The sequence below is a fragment of the Heterocephalus glaber genome, unplaced genomic scaffold, assembly GCF_053883595.1.
Source record: "Heterocephalus glaber isolate CG9 unplaced genomic scaffold, H.glaber_assembly_v1.0 deba00000122, whole genome shotgun sequence".
Lineage (NCBI taxonomy): Eukaryota > Metazoa > Chordata > Mammalia > Rodentia > Bathyergidae > Heterocephalus > Heterocephalus glaber.
In genome coordinates this window covers 61078647-61105052 of record NW_028258138.1, presented here as the reverse complement: position 1 = coordinate 61105052, position 26406 = coordinate 61078647, and the positions used below count along the sequence as shown (strand labels likewise).

General features: G+C 39.7%; 1 pseudogene; it reads left to right on the top strand.

The window, feature by feature from the left end:
* LOC101701539 (tubulin alpha-1C chain-like) overlaps window positions 1-20687 on the top strand; it is a 132889-nt pseudogene extending 112202 nt beyond the window's left edge.
* Window positions 20688-26406: the final 5719 nt, after the last annotated feature.

Here is a 26406-nt window from a genome sequence, read left to right as displayed (position 1 = left end):
ACATTTAAATGCTTTGCTCCAGCCTTATTTATACAACGTACAGGTACACACTGCACTCCTGGAACATAATCAACATCTCAGAAAACAATGTTTGAATGTTAATGACTTCCCTTAATAATACATTATTAGCATGCCCTACCGAGGTGCTGAGTCATATGGAAGATGCCGAATCACCCTGCTGCAGACAGGCAGGTCTGCCCACACCCTACCGAGGTCCCCAGTCCTGCAGAATATGCCTAATCAGCCCGATGCACACAGGAAGGTCTATGCACGCCCTACCGAGGTCCTGAGTCACTCGGAAGACACCAAAACACCCCACTGCAGACAGACAGCCACCTGGTTCCACACTACAAAGACGCAGAGGACACCAGACCACCAGACCAAGGTACTGAGTCCCGCTGTTCCTGGCAGAGAGGTAGGGGTTTCTGAGCTGTCGTCCCATTGCTCCTGCTCCAGAGGAAGGGACTTCCGGGTCACCATCCCTCCTGCTGCTCCCAGCCCAGAGGAAAGGGCTTTTGGGCCACCTTCTGTCCCCCTGCTCCTGGCCCAGAGGAAGGGGCTTCCGGGCCACCATTCCTCCCATTGCTCCAGGCCCAGAGGTAGGGGCTTCTGAGCTGCCATCCCACTGCTTCTGGTCCAGAGGAAGGGGCTTCCCAGCCACCAACCCTCCCACTGCTCCCAGCCCACAGGAAAGGGCATTTGGGTCACGGTCCCTACCACTGCTCCCGGCCCTGTCCCACCTCTCCCAGCTCAGAGGAGATAATCCTTGCAGGCACTAACAGCCTTCTACCCCAGTCGAAATGAGAAAACACGCAAATAAGTCTCAAACCACACTTCCAGATCACCTACAGCAGCCCAAAAGGGAAATGGCATGGAACACTCTGATACTCAACCACCTGGACCCATGGAACTGGCAACAAAAGGGGATCTGGAAAAAATGAAATCAGAAATAATTTCTCAGATAACAGGAGAAATTGTGCCCCTAGTGCAAGACAGGATTAATAAATCTAGAGAGGAGCTCAGAAACATGATGGAATCCCAACATAAGAAACAAATGGAATCCATAGAACAGATGCAAATAGATTTCCAGGACATGAAAAACTCCATTGAAAGTCTACACAGCAGAATGAGCCAATCTGAGGACAGAATTTCAGATATAGAAGATAAGATTGCAATTAGTGACCAGGAAAAGAAAAATTGCGTCAAAATTATAAGGGAACATGAGAAATCAATCCAGCAGCTGCTAGATGATGCAAAAAAGAATAACATAAGACTGATTGAGCTCAATGAAGAAACAGGAGAGAGTGGAGATGACATAAAAAATCTCTTCACAGAAATAATGGCAGAGAACTTCCCAAGCAGAGGAAAAGAGCTTGACATACAGATAAGTGAGGCATATAGGACTCCAAATAGCCTTGATCAAAAAATCTACACCTAGGCATATAATTGTTAAGATTCCAGAAACACAACAGAAGAACAAAGTTCTCCAAGCAGTCAGAGAAAAGAAACAAATCACATACCAAGGAAAGCCCATCAGAATCACAGCAGACTTCTCAACACAAACCATCAAGGCAAGAAGAGCTTGGAGTGACATGTTCTGAGCCCTAAAAGAAAACAGCCTCCAAACCAGATTGATGTACCCTGCAAAACTATCTTTCAAAATGGATGGAGAAATAAGATACTTTCATGACAAAGAGCACCTTAGGAACTTTGTGAATACCAAACCAGCACTCCAAAAAATTTTACACAATAGCCTAGGAACAGACATTGAGGATTACAACCCCAGGAAGCAAACCAGAATGAAGCCATCTGCCATGACAAGAAATTAAATGGAAAGGGGGAGAACCCAACAGAAAGAAAAAGTCATGGCAATGACAAGGCAATAGGTTTCAGTTAAAACTATCAACGTTAATGGTCTAAATTCCCCAATCAAATGAAATAGACTGGCAGAATGGGTCAAGAAGCAAAATCCAACAATATGCTGCATACAAGAAACACACTTAATTCAAAAGGAAACTCATAGACTGAAAGTTAAAGGGTGGAAAACAATACTTCATGCGACAGGAACCCCAGGAAAAGCAGGAGTAGCTATCCTCTTTGCAGATCAAGTAGATTTCAAACCAACACTGATTAAGAGAGATGAAGAAGGACACTAAATCCTTGTAAAGAGAAGAATCCAAAAGGAAGAGATGACAATCATAAATATCTATGCACCAAACACTAGTGCACCCTACTATATAAAACAAATACTAACAGACATGAAAAGTCATATATGCATTAATACAATTGTAGTGGGGGACCTCAACACCCCACTGTCACAAATAGATAGATCAACTAGACTAAAAATAACTAATGAAATACAAGAACTCAATCGAACTCTTGAACAAATGAACTTAACAGATGTTTACAGAGACTTCCATCCCACAAAATCAGAATACACATTCTTCTCAGCTGCACATGGGTCATTCTCAAAAATAGACCACATACTCACACACAGAACATGTTTAAGTAAGTGCAAAGGAATTGAAGTTATCCCTTGTATATTATCAGACCATAGTGCGATGAAATTGGAGATCCATAGCAAAAGAAACTCAAAAAATTTCATAAATATGTGGAAATTGAACAACACACTTCTGAATAACCAATGAGTCACAGAGGAAATTAAAGAAGAAATCAGACAGTTCCTTCAATTAAATGACAATGACAATACAACATATCGGAATCTATGGGACACAATGAAAGCAGTCTTACAAGGGAAATTCATAGCAGTGAATATGCATATTAGGAGAACAGAATGAGTATATTTAAACAACCTGATGCTGAACCTCAAGCTTCTACAAACAGAAGAGCAGGACAACCCCAGAGCTCATACAAGGGAGGAAATTATAAAGATCAGAGGAGAAATCAATGCAATGGAGACTAAGAGAACAATACAAAAAATCAATGAAGCCAAGAGTTGGTTCTTCAAAAGAATCAACAAAATTGACAAATCTTTAGCCAACCTTGTCAGAAAAAGGAAAGAAAAGGCCCAAATCCATGCAATTAGGAATGAAAAGGGTGAAACTACAACAGACCCAGCAGAAATCCAGAGGATCATCAATACCTACTTCCAGAACCTATATGCCAATAAGATGGACAACACAGAAGAAATGGACAGATTCCTAGATACATATGAATTACCAAAGTTGAACGAAGAAGACCTAAAAATTCTGGACAACCCAATATCAACCAATGAAATTGAAAATGTAATTAAAAACTTATCAAGCAAGAAAAGCCCGGGCCCTGATGGCTTCACTCCTGAATTCTACAAGACATTTAGAGAGGAACTGCTGCCACTACTGTTTAAACTCTTCAATGAAATTCATTCCTGGAAGCAAGCATCACCTTGATCCCCAAAGCAGAGAATGACCCAAATGAAAAAGAGAACTATAGGTCAATCTCACTAATGAACATAGATGCAAAAATCCTTAATAAGATACTGGCAAACAGAATGCAGAAGATCATCAAGAAGATCATACACCCTGATCAAGTGGGATTCATCCCAGGGATGCAGGGATGGTTCAATATACAAAAATCAACCAATGTAATACACTATATCAATAGAGCCAAGGACAAAAACCATATGATTATCTCCATAGATGCAGAAAAAGCATTTGACAAAATCCAACATGCATTTATGATAAAAAGGGTACAAAAAATTGGAACGGATGGTCTCTACCTCAAACTGATCAAAGCCATCTATGAAAAACCAACAGCCAATATCATACTAAATGGTCAAAAACTGAAAGCCTTCATACTAAAATCAGGAACAAGACAAGGATGTCCACTATCACCATTCTTGTTCAATATAGTTCTGGAAACATTAGCCACAGCAATTAGACAAGAGAAAGAAATAAAAGGAATAAAGATAGGTAATGAAGAAGTCAAAATGTCATTATTTGTGGATGACATGATACTCTATATAGAAGATCCCAAGAACTCCACCAAAAGTCTTCTAGACTTAATAACCAAATTCAGTGAAGTAGCTGGTTACAAGGTCAACACACAAAAATCAATAGCTTTCCTCTACACCAATGACAGACTCACTGAGACAGAAATAAGGCAAACAATTCCTTTCACAATAGCATCCAAAAACCTGAAATACCTAGGAATCGTCCTAATGAAAGAAATCAAAGACCTCTTCTCTGAAAACTATGGCACTCTGAAAAGAGAGATTGAAGATGATACCAGAAAATGGACAGACATCCCCTGCTCCTGGGTAGGAAGGATTAATATAGTGAAAATGGCCATACTTCCAAAACTGCTATATAGATTTAATGCAATTCCAATTGAGATCCCAGCAGCATACTTCATGGACCTTGAGAAAACAATCCAAAAATTCATTTGGAAGAAGAAGAGACCCAGAGTAGCAAAAGCAATTCTAGGTAACAGAGACATGGCAGGGGGTATCACAATCCCCAACCTGCAACTCTACTACAATGCTACTGTGAAAAAAACAGCATGGTACTGGAAAAGAAACAGACTTGAGGACTCGTGGAACAGATTAGAAGATGCAGAAACAATGCCAGACACCCTCAGCCATCTCATCTTCGATAAAGGAGCCAAACACCCTCACTGGAGGAAAGATAGCCTCTTTAATAAATGGTGCTGGAAAAATTGGGCTTCAACTTGCCAAAGATTAAAATTAAACCTATATCTCTCACCATGCACTAAACTAAAATCAAAATGGATTAAAGATCTAAATATTAAAATAGAAACTCTGAACCAGTTGGAACAGAGGTTCGGTAGAACCCTTGAAGACATCGGTGTAGGAAAAGATTTTATGAACAAAACCTCAGTTGCCCATGAACTAGCACAAACAATCAACAAATGGGATCTCTTCTTGTTAAAAGGCTTCTGCACAGCAAGAAAAACCACCAGCAGTATGAAGAGACAACCCACAATGTGGGAAAAAATCTTCACCTGCTCTTCCTCAGACAAAGGTCTACTATCTCGAATCTATAAAGAACTTAAAAAGATCCGACCTCCCAAATTTAAAGGCTCAATCCGAAAATGGGCATCTGAAATGAACAGACATTTCTCACACAAAGAAGTAGAAATAGCAAATAAATACATGAAAAAAATGTTCAACATCACTGGTCATTCGAGAGATGCAAATGAAAACAACACTGAGATTCCACTTCACTCCAGAAAGAATGGCTGCTATCATGAAATCAACCAATAAGAAATGCTGGCAGGGCTGTGGGGAAAGAGGAACCCTGCTCTACTGCTGGTGGGAGTGTAGACTGGTGCACGCACTGTGGAAATCAGTATGGAGATACCTCAAAGAACTAGGACTGGAAGTCCCATTTGACCCCGCTATTCCACCACTGGGGATCTTCCCCAAAGAATTAAAAGAATCATACCACAGTGATATATGTGCACCCATGTTCATAGCAGCACAGTTTGTAATAGCTAAATCTTGGCAACAGCCCAAATGCCCATCAACTGGAGACTGGATAAAGAAAATGTGGGTTTTTTTATAAAATGGAGTACTACTCAGCCATAAAAAATGAGAAATTAGAGACATTTATAGCTAAGGGGATGTATATTGAGGCAATACTCTTTAGTGAAATAAATAGGACACACGTTTACATATCGAATAGTTTCTCTGTTGTGAGAAACTGAAAGTGTAAATAAGGACTAAAAGTATAATGGGTCATGTGAAATGGGAAGAAAATGGGCAAAGGGGAAGGAAGTGGGAGGGCTAGGGGAAAGGACAGCAGGGAATGGGATTAATATGAGAAAATGGAAAAATAAGAACAAAATCTTTGTAAATAGAGAGAACTGGAGGGGTTGAAGGGAGGGCTGAGCAAGGGTGAAAAATAAGAACCAAGAGAGACTATGTAAAGGTGCAAATTTCCAATGATGAATGTCGTTATAGTGTATACCTAAAATGTACCAATGATTAGAATGAATAATCGATAATGTAAAATAGGAAGAAAAGGTCCAAAGGGATAGGGGTAATGAGAGGGGCAGGGAAAAGGAAAGAAGGGAAAGGAAAAATGATGAGAAATGGAAAACATGGAAATAAAGTCTTTGCAAATAGGGAAGGGTGGAGGGCGTGAAGGGAGGGCTAGGGATGGGGAAAAAATAGGAACCAAGATGCATTATGCAAAGGTACAATTCCCAATGAGAAATGTAATTGTGTTGTATACCTACAATGTACCAATAAAAGAATTTAATACAAAGAAATACATTATTAATATTTTCACATATATTAAAATAACCTTTGAAACATTTCAATGGCTATATAATGTTCTATACCATAAATGTGTAATTATATTAACTTCTCTATTAATCACATTTTATCGGTTTTTGCTTTTTCAAATAGATTTGACCTTTTGTATCTCTGAGTTTAACATCTGTAGATTCAACCTACTACAGATCCAAAATATTGAGGAAAAAATGTGCCTGTACTAATCACAAGGACTTTTTTCATCGTTATTCCCTAAACAATATAGTATGACAGGTATCTACATATCATTTACATTGTGTTAGGTATTATAAAAAAATCTAGAGATGATTTGAAATATACAAGAGAATGTGTATACTTTATGTTCATGTAAATAAATACCATTTATCTACTGGACTTGAGAATATCCAAATATTTTGCTATCCAAAATACTCTGGAATCAGTCCCCTCTGGATACTAAGGGGCAAATGTAATAATTTAATAAATGTAGTGATATATGAATCTCTGTTTGATCATTTTACTATATCCATAAGTATATTGCTAAATGTAAAATTACTGAGTCAGACAATTGGGTTTTCTTTTTAGAAAGTTGTGCTTTATTAATTAACATTCCTTGTAGCAATGTATGGGAGTATTATTTTATTCCATTTTCAATATTGAGGATTATAATTTTTTATTAGTCACTTTCCCATCACTGGACAAAATACCCAAAATTTAAAGGAGGAGAGGTTTATTTGGCCTATGGGTTCAGAGGTTCAGTCCATGGTTGTCTAGCTTCAAGGCAGAAACAGCCTGGTAGAACGACATGGTAGAAGAAATCTTTTCAACCCATGGCACTGAGGAAGCAGAAAGAGAAGGGAAGATCTGGGTATAAGAATATTTCCTTACAGGCCACAGCCCCAGTGACCCTTACCTTCCAACTAGTCCTTACCTCTCAACACATGTTGCTTTTGAGCAACAGTTTAGAACTGAAATATAAAACATTTAAAACTTCTCTTATTATAAGGATTTAAAAAAGACCATTTCACAGCCAGCAGACAGTGAGGACCTCAGCTGGCCTCATGCAGCCCTGCTCCATCCTGCGTTCACCCTGCACCCAGCGACCAGCTTAGCCAGGGAGGCAGAGAGGACCTTGGCCTAGTGGAGTCCTGCTCCTTCCAACCCACACTCTGCCCACCAGCAACCAGGAGACAGTGAGGACCTCGGAGGGCAGCTTGGAGCCAAGCTTCATCCTGCCCATGCCCCTCCCTGCAGCATCCAGCTTAACATACCCCCTCCCCCCAGCCCCCCACCTCTGACCTCCTGGCTGTGCTGCTACCTGGTTCCACATTACAGAGGCACAGGGGCTTATAAAGGCCATTGTCCTGAGCTCCAGAAGATAGTGCAGAAGTGAACAACAGAAAGAGGGCCTCTCTCAGGCTCCTTGATGAAAACTGAAGCCCACTGGAAAAGTGAAGAGAATCTCTGCAATAAAGGCACACCAGACCACTGTACATGATAAGTTGGAGGGCTCATCACCTCCCATAAGAACCTGGAATATCTTCAGGGGAAGGACAGCTGGAACCTACAGTAGAACCTTGCAAAGTTCAACCCTGTAGGAGGTCAGGGAGCTCAACTTGAGACTTGCAGCCAGAAATCTGCCTGAATCTCACGGGTCTGCTACTGGCTTGCTGAGACTCATCAACTTATATCTGCACACTCCTGCCCATGTTATAGATTGTGAAAGCAGAGACACACTCTGAAGGAGTCCCTTCATTTTTACTTTTTATTTGTTATTTTAAAAATTACTAATTTTTATCATATTTTTAATTTTTAATTTTATTTTTTCTTTTTCTGCTCTTTTCAAATTGTTATTTTTCACTTCTTCTTTTTCTTTCTTTTCTCTTTTCTTTTTCTTATGTGCTCTCTCACTGTCCCACATTGTTCTTCATCTCCCTTTTTTTCCTGTTCTGGTCCTAATTCAGATTTCTTCTTTGTTTCTCTTTTCTTCTCTTTTTCCTTCTCTTCATTGTCATTACCTTTAAAGGAAAGAAAATACAGTATCTACCCTCCCTATTGCTGTTAGGTTGTTCTGTTTTCATCTTTGTCCTTTAAATCTGTCTTTTCCTCTTGTCTTCAATAGTTTCTTAGAGTTTGCATGATCTTTCTGTGTCCTCTGTCCTCACTGCTAACCTTTCTCTATCCTTCTACCTATCTATCTATCCCTCCCTTCCCAACTCCTTCTAACTCCCCATCCCAAAGGGTAAAGTTGCTACATTGAAGAGTTTATTCCATGTAAACATATGTTGGGTTGGTCCTCGATTTTGATTGAATTCACACACTTAAAGGAGATAGATTAATAATTAGCACAAATTTTCATTTTCTAAGCTGTACTTGATGCTATGGTGTTGCTGATTGTATCACTTGGGCTGAAGTGTTGTGATTGATCTAATCAGTTGTCCTTCCTGGTGTAATTAAAATGAGATGGCCTCAGAGTCATTAGAGACTCAAAGCCTAAAGACCAGCTATATCCGGAACACACCTCTGAGAAGCAATCATTCCATAAGTATTCTAAATACAAGCAACAAAGATACTTACAATAAGCAATTTCAAGTATCAACACAGGAATTAAATCAAGAACAGTACCAAAACAAAAATGAGAAGACATTTAAGCAAGGCACAAACTCAGACTTCCACATCACCAAAGGCAAATTCTGGGGGAAATGAGGTGGAAAAGTCTGATAATCAACCACCTGGACACCCTGAACTGATAGCATAGGAAGTAATAAAACAGAAGAATGAAGCTCTAAAAAAATTCAATACAGAAATAATTTCCCAGATAGCTACAGAGATGGTAAGCAGAGTGAAAGTCATGATTAGAGGCTCTACAACAGAAACAGATTAAAAAACAAAAAATATATGAGCTCAGAACCATGCTGGAAGCCATGAATACCCAGCATAAGAAAGAAATGGAAACCATGATCACCCAACATAAGACAGAAATGGAATCCATGAAACAGATTCAAACAGATACTCAGGAGATTAAAAACTCCATTAAAAGTATTCAAGGCAGATTAAGAGAATATGAAGATAGAAAAACAGATATGGAAGACATGATTTTGGTTAATGACCATGAAAACAGAGATTTCTTAAAAATAGTAAGTGACCATGAGAAATCAACCCAGCAGCTGCTAGATGATGCAAAGAAGAATAACATAAGACTGACAGGAGTCCATGAAAACACAGGAGAAAGTAAAATTGACATAAAAAACTGTTCACAGAAGTAATAGCAGAAAACTTCCTAGAGAGAGGTAGAGAATTAGACATACAGATAAGAAAGGCATATAGAACTCCAACTAGCCGCAATTAAAAAAAATCTACACCTACAAATTTAATAGTCAAGATTCCAGAAACGCAACAGAAGAACAAAATCCTACAAGCTATTGCAGAAAAGAAACAAATCACCTACAAAGTAAAGCCCATCAGAATCACAGCAGACTTCTCAACACAAACTCTCAAGTCAAGGAGAGGCTGGAATGAAGTATTTCAAGCTCTAAAAGAAAATAACTTCCAACCTACACTGTTGTATCCTGCAAAATTGTCTTTCAAAATCAGTGGGGAAATTAGATATTTCCATGACAAAGAACACCTGAGAAATTTCATGAACACCAAACCAGCACTCCAAACATTTCTAAAAAATATCCTAGAAAAAGACTATGAAGGACACAACTCCATAAGGCCCAACAGAGGGAAGCTACCAGGCAAAGTAAGAAACTAAAGGGAAAGGGGGAAAAATAAAAAATAAAAGAGCCAATAACAGTAAAACATCATGACAAGGATGAGTTAATGTCTTTCAATTATAACCATCAATGTTAATGGCCTCACTTCACCAATCAAAAGAAATACACTCGTAGAATGGATTAAGAAGCAAAATCCAACAATATGCTGAATACAAGAAACATACCTAACTCAAAAAGAAATTCATAGACTGAAAGTAAAAGCATAGAAAACATTTCTCCACTTGACAGGTACCCAGAAAAAAAGGAGGGATAGCAATCCTATTTGCAAAAAAAGTAGATTTCAAACAAAAACTAATTAAGAGAGACAAAGATGTCACTACACACTTGTGAAGGGAACAATCCATAAAGAAGAGATGATAATTCTAAATATATATGCATGAAATACAAATGCTCCCAGCTATACAAAACAAATATTAATGGGCATGAAAAACCAAATAAGCACTAATACAATTGTAGTGGGGGAACTCAATATCCCACCATCATAAATAGACAGATCATCTAGACAAAAAAAAAATCACAAAAAAATTCTAGAACTGAACCAAGCCATTGAACAAATGGACATAATAGATGTTTACAGAGTGTTCCAAACCACAAAATCAGAATACACACTCTTCTCAGCTGCACATGGGTCATTCTCTAAAATAGACCACAGGCTAACTCATAGGACATGTTTAAGTAAATGTAAAAGAATTGAAGTTACCCCCTGTATATTATTAGACCATAGTGCAATAAAATTGGAGATCAATAACAAAAGAAACTGGAAAACCCCCACAAAGACATGGAAATTGAATTACACCATCCCGAACAACCAATGGGTCACAGAGGAAATTAAAGAAGAAATTAGAAAGTTTCTACAAGTAGATAATAATGCCAGTACAACATACAGGAATCTGTGAGACACAATGAAAGCAATTCTATGATGGAAATTCATAGCAGTGAATGCCCATTTTAGGAAAATAGAGAGAACTCAAACAACCTAATGCAGAACTTCAAGCTCCTAGAAAAAGAAGAGCATGACAAACCCAAAGCTCATACAAGAGAGGAAATTATAAAGATCTGAGCAGAAATCAATGCAATGGAAACTAAGAGAATGATACAAAAAATCAATGAATGAAAGAGTTGGTTTTTTGAAAGAATAAATAAAATTGATAAACCTTTAGCCAACCTTATAAAAAAAAAAAGAAAGAAAAGGCTCAAATCCATGCAATTAAGAATGAAAAAAGTGAAGTCACAACAGATCCAGCAGAAATCCAGAGGATCATCAATACCTACTTTGAAAACCTGTACTCTAATAAAATGGAAAACACAGAAGAAATGGACAGATTCCTAGAAACATATGAATTGCCAATGTTCAATGAAGGATATAGAAATTTTAAACAACCCAATTACAATGAGTGATATTGAAAACATAATTAAAGGAGTACTACTCAGCCATAAAGAATGAGAAACTAGAGTCATTTATAGCTAAATGGATGCATATTGAGGCCATACTCTTAAGTGAAATAAATAGGACACATATGTATAAATGCTGAATAGTTTCTCTAGTGTGAGAAACTGAGAGTGTAAATTAGGATTAAAAGGATTAATAACTAATAATTGATTAGTTATTGCTGCCAATAACTATGCCTGTGGACACTACACCATTGGCAAGGAGATCATTGACCTTGTCTTGGACTGAATTCGGAAACTGGCTGACCAGTGCACAGGTCTACAGGGCTTCTTGGTTTTCCACAGCTTTGGTGGGGGAACTGGCTCTGGGTTCACCTCCTTGCTGATGGAACGTCTCTCTGTTGACTATGGCAAGAAGTTCAAGCTGGAGTTCTCCATTTACCCAGCCCCCCAGGTTTCCACAGCTGTAGTTGAGCCTTACAACTCCATCCTCACCACCCACACCACCCTGGAGCACTCTGATTGTGCCTTCATGGTAGACAACGAAGCCATCTATGACATCTGTCATAGAAACCTCAATATTGAGCACCCAACCTACACTAACCTGAACCGCCTTATTAGCCAGATTATATCTTCCATCACTTCTTCCCTCCAATCTAAATTTAGATCTGACAAAATTCCAGACTAACCTGGTGCCCTATCCCCGCATCCACTTTCCTCTGGCCACATATGCCCCTGTCTTCTCTGCTGAGAAAGCCTACCATGAACAGCTTACTGTAGCAGAGATCACCAATGCCTGCTTTGAGCCAGCCAAACAGATAGTGAAATGTGACCCCCACCATGGTAAATACATGGCTTGCTGCCTGTTGTACCGAGATGATGTGGTTCCCAAAGATATCAATGCTGCCATTGCCGCCATCCAGACCAAGCATACCATCCAGTTTGTGGACTGGTGCCCCACTAGCTTCAAGGTTGGCATTAATTACCAGCCTCCCACTGTGGTTCCTGGTGGAGACTTGGGCATCAGTGAAATTGAAAGGGAAGCAATACTTCCAAATTCATTCCTGGAAGCAGGTGTTACTTTGATTCCAAAACCAAGGAAAGACCCAACCCAAAAAGAGAACTACAGGCCAATCTCCCTAATGAACATAGATGCAAAAATCCTCAATAAGATACTGGCAAACAGAATACAGAGGGTCATCAAGAAAATTATACACCCTGACCAAGTTGGATTTATCCCAGGGATGCAAGGATGGTTCAACATACATAAATCAATAAATGTAATACACTATATTAACAGAGCCAAGGGAAAAAAACCATATGATCATCTCAATAGATGCAGAAAAAGCATTTGACAAAATCCAATGCCCATTCCTGATTAAAAACTCTACAGAAAATTGGAATAGAAGGTCTTTCACTCATCCTGATTAAGGCTATCTATGAAAATGCAACAGCCAACATCACACTCAATGGTCAAAAACTGAAAATTTTCACACTACAATCAGGAACAAGACAAGGATGCCCACTATCACCACTCCTGTTCAGTATAGTTCTGGAAACATTAGCCACAGCAATTAAAAAAGAGAAAGAAATAAAAGGAATACAGATAGGAAAGGAAGAAGTTCAACTGTCAATATTTGCTGATGATATAATACTTTACATAGAAGACCCAAAAAACTCTGCCAAAAGACTTCTAGACTTAATTGACAGATTCAGTAGAGAAGCTGGATTCAAAGTCAACATTCAAGAAACAACAGCCTTCTTGTACACAAATAACAGACTCACTGAGAGAAATTAGAGAAACAATTTCTTTTACAATAGCATCCAAAAAAATGAAATATCTAGGAATCAGTCTGACAAAGGGAGCAAAAGACCTCCACACTGAAAACTACAGCACTATGAAAAAAAGAGATCAAAGAGGATATAAGAAAATGGAAAGACATCCCTTGTTAGTGGGTAGGAAGAACCCATATAGTGAAAATGGCCATGCCTCTAAAACTTCTATATAGATTTAATGCAATGCCGATTGAAATTCCAACAATATGTTTCACAGAACCAGAGAAAACAATCAAAAAATTCATTTTGAGCCAGAAGAGACCTAGAATGGCAAAAGCAATTCTAGGCAACAGAGACATGGCAGGTGGTATCACAATCCCCAACTTGAAATTATACTACAAAGCTACTGTGATAAAAACAGCCTGGTATTGGCAAAGAAACAAACCTGGGGATCAGTGGAATAGATTAGAAGATGGAGAAACAACTCCAGACACACTCAGGCACCTCATCTTTGACAAAGGAGCCAACCACCCTCACTGGAAGAAAGATAGCCTATTTAATAAATGGTGTTGGAAAAACTGGATTTCAACCTGCCAAAGATTAAAACTAGACCCCTATCTGTCACCATGCACTCAATTAAGATTGCAGTGGATTAAAGATCTAAATATTAAAACAGAAACACTAAACTTGCTGGAAGATAAGTTAGGTAGAACTCTTGAAGACATTGGCATAGGAAAAGATTTTATGAACAAAACCTCAGTAGCACGGGAACTAGCACAAAGAATCAACTGGGATCTCATCTTATTAAAAAGCTTCTGTGCTGCAAGAGAAACCACTAACAGAGCTAACAGACAATGTACAATGTGGGAAACAATGTTTAGCAGCTGTACTTCAGACAAATTTCTACTATCTAAAATATATAAAGAACTGAATAAAAGGAAACCCCCAAAATTTAAAGACCCAATTCAAAAATTGGCATCTGAAATGGACAGACATTTCTCAGACAAAGAAGTAAAAGCAGCAAATAAACATACAAAAAAAATGTTCAACAACACTGGTCATTCGAGAGATGCAGATGAAAACAACACTGAGATTCCACCTCACCCCAGAAAGAATAGCTGTTATAAAGAATTCATCCAATAACAAATGCTGGCAGGCATGTGGGGAGAAAGGAACCCTTCTCCATTGTTGATGGGAGTGCAGACTGGTGCAACCACTGTGGAAATCAGTATGGAGATACCTCAAAGAACTAAGACTAGAGGTCCCATTTGACCCAGCTATTCCCCTGCTGGGTATCTTCCCTAAAGAATTAAAAGAATCATACCACAGCGATATATGTGTACCCATGTTTATAGCGGCACAGTTTCTAATAGCTAAAGCTTGGAAACAGCCCAAGTGCCCGTCAACTGCTAACTGGATAAAAAAGATGTGGTGGTTTTTTTTATAAAATGGAGTACTACTCAGCCATAAAGAATGAGAAACTAGAGACATTTATAGCTAAATGGATGCACATTGAGGCCCTACTCTTAAGTGAAATAAATAGGACACATATGTATAAATACGAAATAGTTTCTCAGGTGTGAGAAACTGAAAGTATAAATAAGGATTAAAATGATTAAAACAATTGATAATTTGGATTAGGAAGAAAAGGTCCAAGGGGAGAGGGTAAGTGGGAGGGAAAGGGGAAAGGAGAAAAGGGAAAGGAAAAATTATGAGAAAAGTAAAAAATGGAAACAAAGCCTTTGTAAATAGGGAAGAGTGGAGGGGGTGAAGGGCGGACAGGGAATGGGGAAAAATTTAGAACCAAGATACATCATGTATAGGTACAAGTATCCAATGATAAATATAAATGTATTGTATTACCAAAAGTATACCAATAAAAGAACTTAAGCAAGAAATTTAAAAAATAAAAAAGTCCACTTCATTGTTGTTTAAAGCTTGATAGTTTTGTAGAGATGAACAGAAGGATGATTGAGTCCATAGCATATTTTCTTCAAATCATTTCTAGTGAGCCTACCCATAAGGTCTCTTTTAACTTGTCACAAATAGAACCATTTCTGGTAACTGTGATTTTTCTCAGTGGAGAGATTCAAGAGATACTCATCAGTTTGTTGGGCTGTGCTTTGCAGAATCAACACATCAGAGCCCAAGCTGCATAAAGGGCAGGAAGAAGGAGCTGCTCTCAAGTCTAAGCATCACCACAAGAAGTGCCGGTTCTGGTCAGAGCTGTTGCTTTGGCAAGAGGACTTGGGACACTGGGAAAGGAGGCTCTGGAAAAAAGAAATGTTTCTTAGAGGATGTAGAATGGATTGGGACAAATACTGTCTTCAGCTTGTTTTGCTGAGAACATTCTCATTGAGCAGAAAGCCTAGAGAGATGCTAAAGTGGGAAGAAATCCTTAAACACTCTTAGAGCAGTGGGTGTCTGTGTGAGATGCTTGCTAGAAACAAAACAGGTCAGATGTATGATCTGATGAGTTTGCCTCCCATCAAGCAGTGGCAGTGGGAAAACATCCATCTAGGAAGGCAGAACATGCCATCTGTGAGAATAAGGTGGCAAGCTCATGCCCAAGCAGATAGCACTTGACATTGAGGAGTGCCTTGAGTAATCACCACTGGATGTCCCTTACCTTCACAGGGCTTGGAGAGCTACACTGTCTGTCCAAATGTGAGGCTAGATCAGGTATTCAGCACACAGAAGCTGACCCTATGCTCTTAGCTGTGGTTCAAGAGAGGGACCGGTAAGAGGAAGGAGAATTTGGATGCTTTGAGCATCTGGACAAGCTATTAGCTCAGGTCCTTGGGCCAGTTATAAGTGTACACTTGCAAGGCATAGCTGCATGAAGATATCTCACACATTCTTCTGGTGAGGTTTGGGAATGGACTCCAAGCCTGCCTGTGGGTGGGTTTGGGATGTCTCAGCTGTGTTACTGCTGAGATGGCAAAGATACAAAAGCATCATGAGAGAAAACAAGAATGCTACCTCAGGGGCACCTCAAATGAAACTCACAAGATCATATTTCATTCTCACCATTCAAATGGCAAATTGCAAGAGATTTATGGGTGAGAAAAAAATAGGCATTACAAGAGGTCGAGTCAGGAAAGAACAAAACCTGCATCCATTAAAGTAGGCAAAGAGAAAATGAAATGAGCAGCCAAAATGAAGTGTTCTTTGATACCAGCAAGGGGGACTGGAAATCTGGAGGAAGGTTTGTAGGGACACAATTTTTAAAAATCCTACTAGCAAATCAAGAACATAAGAATAATGATGAATTTAAAATGGCTAAGGTATTGAGCTGATTTCCTTAAACTGTCTTTAATAGGAGGAATGGAACCAAGCAGCCATTTCAATTAGATGGCAATGTAGAGTTTGCAAAAATGTCCACAGCTGGTAAGAAAAACTTGGAGCTTGTATAAATATGCAGCTCAGCAGGTTTTAATGAGATTCATCCTTACAAATGATACCTACAATAACACATACACTGCACATTGCAGGAGTGGGAATAAAAGAAGAGGAGGGGGTAGGAAACGTAGGGGAAGGAATGAGCGAAAGCAGCCAGCTATGTGGTACCTAGAAGAGTGTCATTCAGTATCAGTACGCTGGAGGAAATAGATTTCATACCTGAGATATGTAAGGTATCCTCATTACAGTCCTAGGAAGCAGCATTAAAGTTTGTTACCACTCCAGGCAATATGCTTTAGGATAAGTCATTAAGAACATGAAGGAGTTATAGGTAGTGGTTAGCACCATCTTGCCTTTTCCATGCGTCTTTTACATGGCCAAGACCATTTGCCCAATCACCATGAGAAAGCTAACTTAGTTTCAAAGAGCATGTGTTAAATTTTTCTCAGCCCAGCAAATACTTACTAAACACATTACATATAATTCACCTGGGCTGGGGAGAAAGGGGCAAAGAGATAGAAGTTACAAAAGGATATGTTACCTAGTCCCTGTTGTTGTAGAGCTTATGGATTATGGAAGTACCAGAAACTAAGTTAGAAAGAAATGCAAAATAGTGGAAGCTGAACTGTCAGTAAATGAAGTTCAGGATGTGAGGGCCAAGCCAGAGAGAAGAGATGCTCACGTGGGCCTGCAGCATGAGGAAGAAAAACACTAAGAGGGTAGCACTTGGAATAGGCATCAAGGATGGGAATATGAGGGAATAGGCAGAGAAGAGTGTGGGCTGTCCTTCAAGAGGGAAGAATAGTAGGTAGTGTGGGGAGTACCTAAGTTATTTAGATCAGAGAACTCAGGCCCAAGTGGGAGCAAAGCAGATGGGAAGAAAGCTAGGCTGCTGAGAATTAGAGCAAAAGAAGGAAAAGAACAGAATATGATTTGGTCTGCAATGAGTTATCGTGGTGTGTTTGAGCAAGGGAGTGCCATGAAAAGAGAGCTTTTTCAGGAAGATGGATTTAGCCACAAAGAATGAGGGAACAATTAGAGCACAGATTGTTATGAGGCTGTGCCTGCAAAATAAGCCCATCACTTCTGCTGCCACTGCCATCTAAGCTCCCACAATCTCTCAGAAGAATGATTGAGCTGGCCTCTTAACTTGGCTCCCAGTTGCAGTCCTTGATAACCCACTTTGGACAATTTCAACATAGCAGCCAGAGCAATCCTGTTAAAGCACATGAGGATTAAGTCACACTCGGTTGAGAATCCTCCAATTGCTCCCGCCTCGCTCAGAGAACCCCAGATCTATACAATGAGCCACATCAGTGACCAATACAGCTCCCACCTTATATTCCTCCTCAGATCTCATTTACTACTTTTCTCCTCATGCACAGCTGTTCCTCCAAGATGGTTGGCACAGTTCTGCCACAGGACCTTTGACCTTTCTGTTCTCTCTGCCTAGATAATTAAATACATGCCCTCTCACCCCTTCTAGTCCTTTCATAAATATTAATTTCTCAGTGAGGTATTCTAAAATTGTAAACTCTCTGCCTGCAACAATTTCTAACCTCTTCTCCATTTTATTTTTTATTCATACTTATTATTCTCTAACATAATTCTTTGAATAAAATTGTTTGCTGCCTTTCTCTGTCACAGGCCCCATGAGGTAGAGAATTTTGTTTTATTCATTGCCTTATTCTCAACATCTATAGAAAAACTGTAAGCACTCAATCATATTTGTGAATTAGTGAGTGAATATCACAGAATGGTGAGAAAAGCTGAAGATGTAAAGTAGATGGAAACTGTAAGAACAGAGAAAGGGGTAACTATGGAGAGATTGCTAAAGAGGCTTTCGAATGATGGCAGGAAGAATTAAGAAAATACATGGGCACTCAACAGAAGCACAGAAGTTTTTCAACATGTCTGAATCATGGGGCCAAAAAGGCCAGTTTTATGAAGGGAATCATCTCTAAAGCATGATATACTTTTGAAAGAGATCCATTCAGTGATCCACTACATGAATAAACATCCATTTTTGCTTTCCAGGATATTTTTAATAAGATTTTGAAACATTTAATTTACCCCTTCTATCTTTAATTCTGCTTGGTATTGTCATCAAAGGATGCGCTTTACTACTACTCAGAATTCTAAAGTAATATTAGCATGTTCTAGTCTCTTCCAGTGTTTATTTTTAAAAGGCAGTTTGAAGTTTCTTATGATAAATATTACAATCTTGTTTCACAATTAAAATTTTCAAGGAACTTCATATGTAAAAATTAAAAATGGGAAAAAATGCAAGGTAAGTAATATAAAGGAAAGGGAAAAATGCAAGAGTGAAATATTTTGAGGATAAAAACAAGAATGGGTTGAGTCAAAATTTCTCCTAATCCAGGGTTATAAATAAGCACTTGCAGGACTAGAATTGAGGTTAGTTAAATGCAAGAAAAACCAAATAGGACGGGTGTGGGGGAGGGGAGGCATGCTGTGCTCTGAGATGGACAAGAGAGGAGCTGGAAAGAGAGTCTGCAGGAAATGCTTAACATGCTCTCAGCACCCACCTGGAATTCTGCAGGCCAGATGGTCAGAGACATAGAAGGGATATGTGCAATGAACTGAGTGCAATGAAAAAAGGAGGAAGGATTCAAGGGCTGACACGACGCGGTCCTTTAGACATGAAGCAGATTTGAATCAGTCCATACACATAGGTGTGCAAGAAATATCACAACTCTCCATTTTCTCCTTGTCTACTTCTTCTAAAGCCATGCTTTCATCCCATCAGATGAGCTGGAAATGTGCAGGTATTCTTGCAACAGTATTTTTCTGCTTACCTTTTTTATTTCAGGGTTATGCCACAGCCTGGGGTTCCAAAAAGCTCCAAGACAGAGTGGTGACTAGAAATTACTACTCAGACACTTGCTGTGCCAGGCCATGTTCTTCTTCTGGTCTACCACTGTATAGCTTCTTGGCCAAGACTAAAGGACAGGTCAGTGCAGCTTTCCTTGTTTGCTCAGTAACTGCTCCCTCTGAGACTTTTCCTCACACACAGGGAAATTCTCAAAACAACACATTTGTCTGTATTCCTTGTAGCCCCTCCATCCTGGAGTATCTTTTTAGTGTGAGAGAAATTGCCTCCTCTACAAACTGTATTCTCAGAACAATAGGCTTAAGCTTCTGGGGAGAAATCACGGAGAGGAACTGAGAAACTTCCCTTGAGATGAAGAAAACTTGAATCATTTTGTAGGAAAATAGTTACACCATGAGACCATAATGTGAAGTGAAATAAATCAGACACACAAGCTTAAATATTTCATGGTTTCTCTTATATGAGAAACCTAGAATATAAGGAACAAAATAAAAGATATAGGAAATAGGGAGATAGATCTTTTACAAAAGGGAAGGGGATTGGTAGAAGATGAAAAAAGAATTAACATATGTTGTATTCAAGGACCGACTTTCAACAAGGAGTGGAATCATTAGGTACTGCAATCCTGTACCAATAAAAATAAATTTCAATTTAAAAAGAAATATAAGAGGTTGCTATCTCCCTTGAATGGAGAAAATGAAGGAAGAAAAATACAGGGAGAAAAGCATAAAGTAATAATTTAAACATTATATTGCCATGTACAGAATATTTTTAGCTTGTAAATAATAGCTAATCAGAATGAAAGCAACTCCAGCGTCCTTCAGTTCCTCCTCTGGAGTGTTGGACATGGAAATGCACTGTTCAGATCCCCCTAGCCGCCCCAGCTCCCAGGGTCCAGTGCTGCCCCTCCTGCAGAGGCTGCTCCCCCACGACATGCCCTTTCCAGTGCCACCATATCCAGTGACTGAGGGAAGCCACACAGGTATGAACGCAAAACCATTTCCACCCAAGGTGGGAAAGCTTAGATCCAGAATTTACTGTGGATGAGTCAAGGCTTTGTAGTCTTGCACCACAGTTCTTCCATCTCTCTGTTCAGTCTTCCTTCCTGCCCTGCCCTCCTACAGAAGTTTACCTCCAGAAAGACACCCTGTATGGCAAACTCCATCTACACTCCTGTGTCCATCGGACCCAACCTGCAACAGTTTATGAGCAGCCCTGGGAAACACTGGATAAGATGGAATTTGGGAGCTGAATCAGCAGCCATCGGACAGGCAACTAGGGCCTAACTTAATAGATGAGACATGTACATCCCCTGGCACAGGTGACAGTCCTGTGGGTCATGAAGTTGAATGATGTCATCATGGAATAGAATGCATCTGTGGTTAGGTTTATCACGTTTTTGAGAAGTGAGAGGAAACTAGTATCCCATGAAAGTGAGATTACATGAGTATTCCCAGAGACTACTGATACCCTAAAGATAATAAATGACTACAAGAAGTTAACAGGCAACTAAAAGCCAAATAAAAAATCAGAGATTTTACTAGTAGTTTACAAACAGGCTTTATATCCCACAGCAAGAGGGCCGAGAAGAGCTGAAATCCAAGCACAGGATAAAATCTGTTGCTGATTTTCAGAGACAGACAAATACCTAACCAAGGGAGACCTGTTACACCAATCTGGTAGGGGAAAAATAGGGCACTGGCACTTGGGATGAAAATATCTGGGAAAATTTTCCTGAAACTTTTGAAATTCTAGAATCCCAGGGTGATTAACTGTTTGCCACTGACTGGAGGTTTCCTCGCATGTAAAACTTTCAGGGCTAAAACTAAAATAGCAAAGCAGGGCTACTGCTCTTCACTCCATAATTGCTCTGAATTCTTTAGGCCTGCAGAAGGGGCCTAACCTTCCCTATCTAGAGCTACTACTTCCCTCTCACCCAAAACTAATGTAGTCTTTCCAAGACAGCATGCACCCTCAAGACCTACCTCACTCTCTCCTACTGACTCCTAGGCCAATATGTAGGATTAAGATATAATCAGCTGGGGACATGCTGGGTCTGATAAGGGATAAAAGGGAATATACTCCAAAAAGCTCTGAGCCCTGGCCAACATGCACTGACAGATCCCAGGGAAATTCCTGTGGGACTGGATTCTGAGGCTGCTTGACCCAGAGCAGTTGGACTATAAGATAGAATAAGGGAGTTCATTGATTTTGGAGGATTCTCCAGAGAAGCAGGATTTATACCTTGGCAAGGCTCCCATGAGATGGAGTCACCCATCTTGTTACTAGGATGGCTCCTCAGAAGAATAGAAACAGCAATGGCCCGTCTAAGCAAAATTGGAATACCAGAATTTCCTTAGCAGATAGAAAAAGAAGGGATTAAAGAGTTTAGGACATGCTAGACTAGATATATAATATATATGATGGCTCCCCAAAACCCACCAAAGGATTACGTATGACAGAAAGTCTCCAAGGACATATTTGCCAAGACTATCAGGAATATGCTGATAAGTGGGGAACCAGCATCACTAAAATGTTCAGAAAAAATTAAAGGACCCCCAGTGTAGACAGTAATGGTGATGATAGGACCCTAAAATAACAAAGGCCAGGTAAAGATGTGTAGGTGTTTGAAGTAAGCCAAGTTGATTTTCCTAATGAACAGCAAGGCTGGGGTGAAAGCCAGGGGTCTTGACCTGCACAGAGTTAAGGAGATGACTACACTGCTTTGTAAACCTTATGGCAAGTTCCAGTAGGAAAATCATACTACACTTGATATTAGCCAAAAGGCCGAGAAGCGATGGGGGAAAATCATAACGTAGGGATTTGGAATTTTTAGAGTAAGTCTAGTTTTTTCTTTTTTTTCCATCAGAGAATTACACAACTTAAAAAACAAAAAGAACTACTCTTTTTAGTGTACTACGTGTCCCTAGTAGAGATGGATTAACTCATCATGAGACACTAAACATCTATGCATACTATACATCTGAAAGCATTCATATTAATATTTCCCATTGTGAGCTGAGTTCCCTTGGAACCTACCAATTTATAAGGTAGGAGAGTCCCAGAGTGACACATTTTAAGATAGAGATAATACATTGAGACTGAGTAGGAGCAGGCCTAGAAGGCAAAAATAAGTTGCCTGAGCATATGACCCATACCTCTACATCACATTGGTACCTGAGAGCCTCCCTGAGATTACATTATAGTCATCTTGGAATTTCTTTAGAGCCAGCTGTCAGATGAACTTGCTTTAGGGAGATTTATGGTTTGAATGTTTGTCTCTTCCAAAACTCATGTTAAAATGCAATTGCCATTGTAATGGTTATTAAGAGGTGGTTAGGCCAGGTATCTCACCTTCATGGGTGGGATTGGTGCTATCATAAAAGGGCAAGTTTGGCACCTTCTTGCTTTCTTTTATACTTCTGCTTCCTTCTATGGATGATGAAGCTAGAAGGTCCTTCCCTAAAGCTGGTGCCTCGATCTTAACTTCCTGGCTATAGACGTATAAGAAATACATTTCTGTTCTTTATATGTTGCCCAGCCTCAGATAGTGTCTAGCAGCAAAAGCCAATTAAGACAGGAAGGAATGCAAACCAAATATGGATGACAGCTTCATTGCAGACTTACAATGGAAAGGCCAAATCCTCCTTCAGGATGTACACCTGGTTAAATACTGTATTAGGAGAGTGGCTGGCATATATATATATATATATATATATATATATATATATATATATATACACACACATGCACTCATGGGTAGAGGCAACCCGCTGGCCAAAGATATGGGAGAAGAAAAAATGGAAAACTGGGAACATGGGAACATGGTAGCCTGAGACAGAAGCACGTGGATGGATATATGCAAATATTTGTATCACATGTTAACACCCATCACCTATCTAATGTAAGGGACACAATGGAATGAAGTAGAGTGAATGACTTAGCAGGCTGACATTAAGCAACTCTGGTCATTAGCCACCTTGGCATTGGCATTCATAGGCACATGAATTGAATGATCCTGCAGGAGAAGATGGTTGTTATTAGTGGACCCAACAGAATTCATTCCTACTTCCAAGGCTACTTACAAACTACTATTGCTACCAGTAACCAACCTGCCAGCATCAAGGACCACTGGTGAGTCCCCAACATGGCACTTGCTAAGAGATCAATTGGTAATATGGTGGCAAGTAGATTACATTGGGTCCTTTCTATCTTGGGATGTATGGCTTTATTCTAAAAAGAACAGACACATAGTTTGTATATATCATTATGTGAGGACTTATGAACCATTTGACTCATTGACATGCTCCTATAAAACATTGGGTCAGATCGTGTAGTCATTTTATACCAAAGGAGATGAAAGTAGGTCTATGATCATGAAATTCACCAGACATTTCACATTTGGTACCATTCAGTCTGATACACAGCAATGTGACTGCCAATCAATGGTGAAGTTGAAGTGCCAGCTTAAAACAATATCCTAATTTACAAAGATAGAGTGCTGTCTTCCAGAACAGAATATACACATTTATTTAAAGATTTTACGTAGTACCATGTACCGATTCACTAAAGACTGTGTTTTCTTCCTGCCCTTCAGAACTCTGCTCTATAGAGTGTGAAAGGGGCATACTTTGAAGAGGAGACACAGAAAGCATCCCATTGAAGTATAAACTACATGTGCTTCGTGAGCATTTTGGACTCATTATGTCCAGGAATGAGCTACCGAGAAATAGCTGTCTTGACAGGGTTAATCTAACCTGATCAGCATGGGGATAGGACAGGGCTGCTGTTAGGCAGTGTGCCCCAGGGCATCTACTTGGGTGTCCTTTGGCTCTCCTTTGCTCACTTGTGATTATAAAGCTAGCACCCTCAGCCTCAGAAAGACATGATGATATGACTAGGGGCTCTCACTTCTCAGCGGTGATAATCCAAAGATTAGGGGTTTGGGTTTTGATCTGAAATGTAACCCAAAAGCTTGTGTGTTGAAGGTTTGAAACCAGTGCAGCAGTATTCTGAGGTGGGGCCTTTGGGAACCGATTGGATCATGAGGGCTCTGACTTCATTAATGGATTCATGGATTCATGGCTGGATGGGGTATTGGGAGGTGGTAGAAACTTCAGTAGATGGAAGAAGTAGTTCACTGAGGTCAGGCCCTAAAGAGTGTATTTTGTCACTAGTTCCTCCTCCTCTTTCTGTTTCTGACTGCCATAGGTGAGCAGCTTTGCTCCACCCTGTGCTCCCCACTATGATGTTCTGCCTCACTACAAGCCCAGAAACAATGGGGCTGAGCAATCACAGACTGAAATCTCTGCAACTGTGAGCCAAAAATAAGCCTTCCTCCTTTTAAATTGTGTCCTGCAGGTATCTTGTGATAGCGACAGGAAGCTGAGTGGCATAGGAATTTCCTTTGAGGTGAATCCAACACCGTGACACCCAGTCTGACATGTACAGGTATAGGGCTAACAAGGCTGACTTTGAAAGCAGAACTATTCCAGAAAATTCAGGAAGTCTGGCTGAATCACAGCAGGGGACATCTGTGCTCCAATGTTCTTTGCATTTTAGAAAAGTCTTTGTTTTTTATTTAGCAAAGAAAAGGACAGTTCACAGAGAAGTCACAGGTTGTTCAAGTTTGACCAGAATCTCAACTGGAGAATCAGCAAATTGTGAGTTCGGTATAAAATATGTGTATCTGTAATAAGAGCACCCTTTGCTACTGTGAACAAAGTAGCATAATAGTCACTTCTGCTCAGCAAAGTGCTTCTTGCTTTGAGTTGACAAATATGGATCAAAAACATCAGTCCCTCACAGAACTCTGGAATCTACCTCCAGTAGGAAGGGAAGTATTTAGAAAGGTAGGGAAGTTCTAGGGACTCTGGACAAGAAGGCTGGGTTCTTCTTAGATTTGCGCATAAACTAACACCAACTTGGAAACATATTTGATCAGAGTGTCCCAAGGATATTTAAAATCTGAGATATGAACTGCTTATTTTCTGGATGATTCACCATCTAATTTCTCTAGAACTTTCTTGCAGCAATTTCAGAAAGAGTAAAAGGAAATTCTTATCCCTTGCATTATGATGCTTTGGTAGAAACAGAAAGCTAAAGTTCAAGCATTTTTTGAAACCTCTGGGGAGAAGAAACTCACAGGCAAAATATCTGCACACATATAATCATGGAGAAAAGTCTGCCCTGGCTCCTGCTTTTTTCCCCCAGGCCTGGGGATTGAATCTAATGCCTCAAGCTTGTTAGGCAAGTGCTTTCTACCAAGGTACATGCATCGCACTTTAAAAAATTTTTGAGACAGGGTCTTTTTGTTTTGCTCAGGCTGATCTTGAATGTGTTAAGTGCCTGCCTCAGACTCCTGAGCAGTGAGAATCATAAGTATGTGCCACTGTGCCTGGCTCTTGTCTTTTTTTGTTTTTGACTCAAACATTTAAACTGTTGCAAAAAACATTCATATGTGTAGAATATTCCAGTTTGTGTCTACATGACCATTTCTCACATATGCAACATCCTACTAAAATGTATTTTCTGGAAAGTTTTCTAGATAGATCAGAACATATTTGCCTTTGTTGTTTTGACTTTATTCCAACACTTTTTTTTTTTTACATTTTTTCAGGTGTGGACATTTATGCTTATTTTGCCCCATGGGCATATGGCTATGATTTGAGAGAATAATAAATACTGATAAAATGCAAAAGGATTTTTGAAGGAATCTAATAATACAGTGGGTGGGGTAACATTCTCTCTACTACTGGATGCTTGTAGAAGACCAACTGCAGCCTTGAAAATGCTTGCTGTATTTCCTGATTACTGTAGGTCATGCACAATGAGAGGTGGTTTATGTCAGGGAGGAACTAGAGGCAGCTGGCACCAGCTGACCAGTGCTGATTGTGTACATCTCTTCCCAGGCTCAGATTCAGCAGTGTCACCTTGGTAGCTTCAATTGAGCCATGGAGGGAGTATGTGTA